Raw genomic sequence first — 9,177 nt, forward strand, 5'->3', positions numbered from 1 at the left:
CCCAGCAGTGGTAGGGTTAAGTAATAAGTACTAGGACGTTATAAAAGAGATTTTTAAAAGTTTTTACTCATTATTGTAATTTTTCTGTCGTCGATATCGACCTATAAAGGTTAAAGGCTTAGATTTAATCTAAGGTTATAGGCACAATTAGGTAACATTTATGTAGGAATCTTGAAGTGGTGAGTGCTGAAAACGCCTGACAAAATTAATATTATAGTGAGTTTGATTATTGCGCTACATTACATTGGAGGGGAGGACCATATTATAGATTTTGTGCTCGAAGCATAACCCAAAGCTCAAAAAAAACCTATGTTTGTGTAGGTACCAACCAGCCCCAAACACAATACTAGCACAGATACTAGATTCAATTTCGGAAGCGCTACATAGAGCGAAATAGGTAGGTACATAATAAAACTAGCGGCCGCCCGCGACTTCGTCCGCGTTACCGCGTAGAAGTCGAAAACGTTCTCATAGGATTTTTATTAAAATGTTTTTAACGTTATTACCTAGTTAGAATAGGAACCTATAAAATGATGAGTATCGATATTTATTTTAAATACAGCGCAAGCAGGCATCATAGCGATTAGTATCATAGCTCATGACTTAGTAGGTAAGTAGGTACTATCATCTTCAAATCAGTAGCCCAACATCCAGGGCCAGGTGTGGCACGCCTGGTCTGGTGCCGTCCAGGAAGTTGGGCTACTGATTTGAAGATGATGGTAGGTACTAACTCATGAGCTAAGTATGATGATACTAATCGCTATGATGATACTAATCGCTATGATGCTACTGAAGCAAATCTTATGAGATGCCTACGTCATACAAAGAACACAAAATGTGCACCCTCCAAGTTTCAGGTCTCTACGATCAGCGGTTTAGGCTGTGCGTTGATCCATCAGTGGCGCGCTCGGTACTTGATCATTATTTTGCTGCGATGCTATTTTAAATTGCGATATCTTCTAAGATATTTATATAAGAAATTGAATGATGTAAACTTTGTTTTATTACCTATCCCAAAAAAAAAATGGCGGATTGAATGCTATTTTATGCGATTGGTATAACATCTTAATTTCTTTTTCGAACTTTAGACATAACTACTCTCCTCTACCGACTACCAGCTATCTCCTGGCTGGCGTTTTGAGGCGTCTCTACCTCCTCTACTGCTCTAAGTCCATGTAGTACCTACCTGTGTGCAATCCATCGTGGTGCTTCCATTCACATAGGCATCGAAGCCGCTTTTTGGGCTTTATGAAGGAACTTGATTCAGTCCACTGCACTTGATTTTGAAGAGTGCATGATTCAGCATTTTATTGCTCCACCATGACTCTACATGGAAATATTTTTATTCAGTTTCAAATACTTTAAGTTTAAATTATGTAATAAATACTGTTGTTAATAATATAAAATGTCAAGCCTTGAGTTAGTAAAACTTTAATAAGTACTTATTATTATTTTTATTCATTCATTATGGGTTCGTTTTCAGCCAAATGACGTCCACTGCTGGACAAAGGCCTCCCCAAGGTTTTCCACAATGAACGGTCCTGCGCTGCCCGCATCCAGGCTCTTCCCGCGACCTTCACCAGATCGTCGGTCCACCTAGTAGGAGGCCTGCCCACGCTACGTCTTCCAGCCCGTGGTCGCCACTCGAGAACTTTCCTGCCCCAACGGCCATCGTCTCTACGAGCTATGTGCCCCGCCCACTGCCACTTGATTTTAGCAATTCTGCGAGCTATGTCGGTTACTTTGGTTCTCCTGCGGATCTCCTCATTTCTGATTCGATCACGCAGGGAAACTCCGAGCATAGCCCGCTCCATCGCCCTTTGGGTGACCTTGAGCCTTCTTATGAGGCCCATAGTAAGCGAGGTCATTATGGGTGCGAACTGCGAAATAAAATAAACTTAGATTGGAATTCCCGCCATCAAGGAAGTTGTTTGTTTTTTTATTTCAGCTTTCGCAAAGGTATTTTACTAAACATAATGATCTTAGGCCTTGGTTGTTTACACTGGTCGAGTAATTTAGAAGCTAGTCTGAAGTCTGAACCCCAATTTAGTCAAGTTTGTTTTTAGAAAGAAAGAAAAACCTTATTCGTACTAGTCGAGTAATTTAGTAGTGACTCGTCTTTAGTTAGTGTTAGCAACGAAAGGATTAACGCTGATTTGGCTATCAAATTACACCTGAGGAACGCGGGGAGTCGTACGGGATAACAAAAAGATATTCCTTGTGGCATTCGAACGTTGACCGCGGGCTAGAACGCCATGACCCGAGAGCCTTCTAAAATATGAGTGTGTTGTGTACCTATGATTGATGGCTTGAATTGGCAAATTATGGTATTGGTGAATAAGTTGGTTTCAGACTATTTGTATTTAATATCCAATTTGTGAGTGAGTATGTGTACGAATCTAACAATTCTCATTTGATTTATATCATTTGATATCCATTCATCTGCATAATGATTTATAACTCGTTCAACACATAAAATCGTCTGTCATTTTACAAATAGGCCGCAAATGCTCTTAAAATGTAATTCAGTCACTTATCTTGTTAAACATGAATCTTTTATAGTACGCTAAAAGTATTAAATATGACTCGAAGGTTTTCCAAAGAAAAACAGTTTAAGTGCACTTAAACATACTGAGTTGGACATGTTATAATATTAGTTTAGATTTGTAGCGTTTGCTTTACTTAGGAGCTTACTTGAGTAATATTTTCTTTAATGAAATGAAATGAAATGAAATGAAATGAAATGAAATGAAATGAGTATACGATGGAGTATTGAGATATTGTAGAAGCACCGTGGTACGTCACGAGAGACTTTACCGAAAATTCGGTATCAAAACAGTGAAAGAAGAAATAAATAATAAAACTAAACATATCATAATGAAAACTGGAGCTACATAACAGTTTATTTGTGGACGATATATTTTCAAGTATTCGTTCGTAGACTAAAGAAGAAAGTACCTCAGGACTTACTGAAAGAAGATTGATTTATGACACTGGCCTCGAAGACCGCCAGAATTATTATTATGAAAATGGTACTGAATATCGCTCAGACAGAATGATTGCAATAACAGAGAAAAAGAAAATGTAACGAAGACGGAAGATGTAAAATAGAATGTTTAATTTAAGGTCCTCGGGTGAAACTATTCACAAGGAAGGTGTTGACACTACACTGATGTTGTCAAATGCGAATCGAATTTCAGCTGGATGATTGATTCAACTGTTGATTAAGGTGTTGCAGATGATAATTGATTGTCAAGTAATTAAACGATATAGATAGCATACATGTATGGGGACATACATCATAACGTTCGAATGGCCGAAGCGGAATGGGGACATTCCGGCATCAGGACGGCCGTCTGTTAGCAACGAAAGGATTAACGCTGATTTGGCTATCAAATTACACCTGAGGAACGCGGGGAGTCGTACGGGATAACAAAAAGATATTCCTTGTGGCATTCGAACGTTGACCGCGGGCTAGAACGCCATGACCCGAGAGCCTTCTAAAATATGAGTGTGTTGTGTACCTATGATTGATGGCTTGAATTGGCAAATTATGGTATTGGTGAATAAGTTGGTTTCAGACTATTTGTATTTAATATCCAATTTGTGAGTGAGTATGTGTACGAATCTAACATTAGTGACAATGATATTATATAAAAACAAAAGCAGATATGTTATAAGCGCTCGCGCTGTGAATACTCAAATACGTCCCAATTGGGACGTCTTGTGTTTAGTCTTCGTGTGGCCTGCGTCGTGCGCATGAAGCTACAGATAAAAATGGAGGCCACACTCCGAATACCTACTTGAAGCACAAACTATGTAACACTATCTCGCTCTCTGTGGGCAGACTCTCTCCTTCTAAATAAACAAAAAATATAAATTTGCTCAAATTCAATGAAACTCAATGTAAAATCTTTATTTCTTGACATAGGTATCATTAAAAATGATAAGTGTAAATACTGGTAATACGTTTTAGGAAGAAATTACTGTAAAAAATGTGAAAAATGTTTACAATGATCCAATGTCGGAAATCACGAAATAAACACTTACGCGTGGAATCTTATGTCACTTCCAGGACACCACGTACTACCGCAACCACGCACTACAAAATTTTGCACCATTTCTTGTGATAAAACAATGATTAATTCCTGTAAACAATCTCAANCATTCTGGCAACATTTTCATGTGACGTCACTACCTGACTTGTGCCGAGTAAATACAAGATTAGAAGTAAATAGATGACCCACGCTGAACTGTCCCACCAAACTCAATGACAGGGGGGCGCTACCATCGTTCAAGTATATGGTTTCCACATAGAGTTATTATTTCCAACATGACAAAAATCGGAACCAGCGATCCGGTATTGACGGTGGCGCCCCACTGTCAATGACATGCACAGGACAGTTCAGTATTTTGGAACTATATTTAAGAAGACAGCATGGCAATCAGCTGACAACTACACACACACACACACACATCAAAATCAAAAGTATTTATTCAGTTTAGACCACAAGTGGCACTTATGAACGTCAAAATTATTATAGAAAATAATAAAAAAGATGATAAGAGACATGTAAAGAGCCCTTATGGGGCACTTTACATGTCTCTTATCTTTTGGGCNATCATTGGTTAGTAATGAACTCGCTACTAACCAAAAACCGTTCGAATTTTATAAAAATATTAACAAAGCAGATTGGCTCAACTAAACATTATCATTTTCATACAGAGAGTCTATCCGTTTTCTGATCTGACTTCTAATCCATACTGACCCTCCCATAGATAGATTGCCAGCGTAGATTGCAATCTTGCATTATATTTTATCACAAATCCAGATTGAAATATGACATTAACTGTCATGTGATGTGACCACAATGTGATATCTGTGGGGCTAGTGTTGCCGATCGATAGTCGATCGACTATCGATAGTCTATCGATAGCCAAACTATCGCAAGACAATCGATTGGCCCATCGATACTGTCGATACTATCGATACTATCGATAGCTCAAAACTTGCCGTTCCAAATTTCAGATTGCATAAGATTGGTAATTCATTTATGGGAAAATGTATTAAATTCTTTAATAAATTACCACAAACTGTTGTAGAACTACCCATTCATAAATTCAAAGCACATTATTAAAAGTACCTTAATGAAAAAGGGCTACTATAAAGTCGATGATTATTTAAAAGATAAAAATGTTTGGGATGCGTTACTGCCTAGCTCGCATAAATATTTATAACTTTGTACATTTGAAAGCCTGTAAACCTTTGAAAAAGAGGCTGACAATAGTTACTGAGTTTCTTGCGCTGCTTCTTCTCAGCACTGGCCCATTTATTTATTGTCCTGAAGCAGTGGTAGGGTTAATACTGGGAAGTGTAAAAGTGCTTTTTTTAAGCCTATTTACAGAAATAAATGAGTTTTACTCAGTTTTTTTTAGCTTTTTTCCATCGATAGTATTGTTGCTCGTGAAGAATAAACTATCGATAGTATCGATACTATCGATAGTATTGTAGCTTTTGAATAAAAAGCTATCGATACCATCGATAGTTCTAGACTATCGATAGTTTGGCAATTTACAATAGTATCGTTTACAATAATTGGGTATAATAATAGTCAATAGGCACAACAATAGGGTTATTGAAATACTTGAATTATTTCATATAGTTAACCAAAACATTTAATTATAATGTTTCCAAAATTGGCAATACATTTTATTTGCCGTACTTAACTAATGCAGGTAGTTTTAAAAAAATTAAATACAAGTGAGATTATTATTGTTAGTTATACAGGGTGTTAGGTAAATGGGTATATGAGCCGACACTAGCCCATGTAAACATGGTCATATCAATGGTATGGTGAAGTCAGAAAATCGATATCTTCATTTTAGTTATTTTAATTTTCATACAAATCGGATTTTATAAAATTTATTTTGTATGAAAATTAAAATCGATAGTATCGATACTCAAATTCAAATTCAAATTCAAATTCGTTTATTTCTTTAACTTAGCCTAGTTCAGTTACAAGTTGTTGGAGCTTCCTGTTAAGCAACAGATGTTACTTGTGCTAGGAAGCACCGCTCTTCCATAACAATATTACAGTAGGTAGGCAAATTTAATTTTTAATGCGTTTAGTGTGGATAGAACAAAATAAATAAATAAGTACACTTTATAATATTTTACAAATGAAAATTAGATAAGTGAAAATTTTAAAATTAAAGTTAAATTAATTCGAAAATACTAATTAATACTAGAACCCAGGTAAAAAATATAATGTGCGAGTGTGTAATGTGTGTGTATGTGTAATGTAAGTGTATGTGTAATGTGTGTGTATGTGTAATGTGTGTGTATGTGTAATATATGTGTATGTGTAATGTGTGTGTATGTGTAATATATGTATATGTGAATTTATGTATGATTTTGTTTTAACTCACTATCAGAGATTCAATTTCTTCGTAATTTTTAGTTTGTAGCCATTCAGTGACTGCTGATTTGCACTTTGCATACGTTAATGGATAGATGTTTATTTCTTTGTTAATTTTGTTATACATGGTAGCAGATCTGTTTCCATGTTNCGTAATTTTTAGTTTGTAGCCATTCAGTGACTGCTGATTTGCACTTTGCATACGTTAATGGATAGATGTTTATTTCTTTGTTAATTTTGTTATACATGGTAGCAGATCTGTTTCCATGTTGACGTTTAGCAAAGATTGATTTAATTTTTGGTATTTTGGCAACGTTAAATTTGCGTCTCGAGTTGCTGGTGTCAGGCGTATAGGGGAGCGTTTTATGTGTTCTTAGGACAATGTTCAGGATGTACAGCTTCCTTACTGATAGAGTTCCTGTAGCAGTGAAGAGAAGCTCTGTTGAAAACATGCGAGGTAAGAAATACATCATTTTTAGTAGTGCCCTCAGAGCTCGCTCTAAGTCAAGAAATCTTGTTTTATTTGCTCCACCCCATACAGCTATGCAATACGTTATAACTGATTGCGCTAAAGCAAGATATGTTTGATGTAGCAGATGTTCTGAAGCTACATGACGCAGTTTCTTAAAAGTCCACATGAGTTTTCTAGTTCTACTTATAATCAATTCTATATGGTTATGCCATGATAGCCGTTGGTCAACGAGAACGCCTAGGTATTTTATATGGGAAACCTTTTGTAATTTAGCACATGAGCATTGTCCATCGGAATCGGAATGACATTGGTGAATAATTAAGTTAAAGTCCGAAGACGGTTGGCTGTTTTCATATTTAGTGAAACAAATGTAGTTACTTTTCTGAACATTCAGTGTGAGTAGGTGACTATTTAGCCAACCCGCAATTTGAGTTAGTCCTTGTTCTGCCAGTATTTTTAGTCGCTCCCAACCCTTGGCTGCAAAAACTATTGCAGTATCGTCAGCGTAGGAGAAGATATGGCCACTGCTTATTTTCATATCACATAATTCGTTGATATATACTAAAAACAACGTTGGACCCAGCACACTGCCTTGGGGCACTCCATAGTTTACAGTGTGTTCGGAGCTCATTTCCGACCCCACCCCGACTCGAGACCTCCGATTACTGAGATAATTTTCAAGCAGTTTAAGCGGTGTACCTCGAATACCTACTTTATTAAGACTGCGTATGAGAATAGGTATTGAGACCGTATCGAACGCTTTCTTTAAGTCTAGGAAGACAGCCAAACACTTATTCCCAGAATCAACGCTATCAACTATAGTGGAAGTCAGCGCTATTACTGCGTCTTCAGTAGATAAGTTTTTACGGAAACCGTATTGTGAAGCAGAAAGGATATTGAATTTAGAAAAGAACTTCACTAGTCTAGTGTTTATCAGTTTTTCGATAATTTTTGCAACCACAGATATCACAGAGATGGGTCTAAAATTTGATGGATCATCCTTAGCACCACTTTTATGTATGGGTGTAATTATAGTTTGTTTTAAAACCGTTGGAAACACACCAAGTTCAAAACACCGATTTACAAGGTGTACTAATACAGGCACAATATCATTGCTTGCTAGTTTTAGAAATCGTGTCGGGATTTTATCCCACCCTGGGGCGCTATGGGACTTCATAGACAGGATAGTCGAGAGCATTTCATCAGAGTCCGTTTGAATGAGGGCAAATGACGAAGTCAAGGACATGTTTGATCTTTCATTTTCCTGTGTTAAGCAGATGTTAGCGTTGATATTTTCTGCCAATTTTTGACCGACGGTAGCAAAATAAGCGTTGACTGTATCCAGTGATTCTTTTGGAGAGCTAGCAATATTTAAAAGCTCTGAGTTTTGGGATTTTGGAGGTTTACGCTGGGTAATATTATTTATGGTATGCCAGTANTGGACTTCATAGACAGGATAGTCGAGAGCATTTCATCAGAGTCCGTTTGAATGAGGGCAAATGACGAAGTCAAGGACATGTTTGATCTTTCATTTTCCTGTGTTAAGCAGATGTTAGCGTTGATATTTTCTGCCAATTTTTGACCGACGGTAGCAAAATAAGCGTTGACTGTATCCAGTGATTCTTTTGGAGAGCTTTTTATTTAAGAGCGACAATACTATCGATAGTATCGATAGTATCGATAGTATCGATAGTATTGCACATATTCAATAGTATTGCCTCGTTTTGGCCTATCGATGGAGAAGGCTTTCTCGAATGAAAACTATCGATAGTTTTACTATCGATAGTTCGGCAACACTATGTGGGGCGACGGCTCAGAAGGCGACGGGCGTTTGCCACAGATATGGATGGCGTTTGCCATCTTGTGGTGGTAGAACCATGAAGCTAAAGATAAAAATGGAGGGCAGAGTTGGAACAAAAATTTGAGTCAAATACCTACTTATATCTATCTCGCTCTCTGCGGCCCTACCTCTCTTTTTAGTGTGAACTGTAGTATTGCTATCTTCTGATTTAAATCTCCTTGTAAATTTTTCGAAATAGCCAATTCACTAACCAAATCAGAAGTTAAACAAATAAAATAATAATTAATATTTGAAACTAAGATTACCTAGTTAAATAAAACATCACAAAATTGTCGGCCATTTAGGCTTAATGTGTTGGTGAATCAGGGAATTACAATTCCAATTCCTGGGTAATCGGTACCATGTGGCAACATCGGCCCAATCCGGCCCATCATGGCGGTTGTTTACTATTTTGTTTATTAAGCAGTTAATTTCGTTTGAGATTG

This window comes from Ostrinia furnacalis, unplaced genomic scaffold, assembly GCF_004193835.3.
Source record: "Ostrinia furnacalis isolate ACB-3 unplaced genomic scaffold, ASM419383v2 OfSCF2162, whole genome shotgun sequence".
Lineage (NCBI taxonomy): Eukaryota > Metazoa > Arthropoda > Insecta > Lepidoptera > Crambidae > Ostrinia > Ostrinia furnacalis.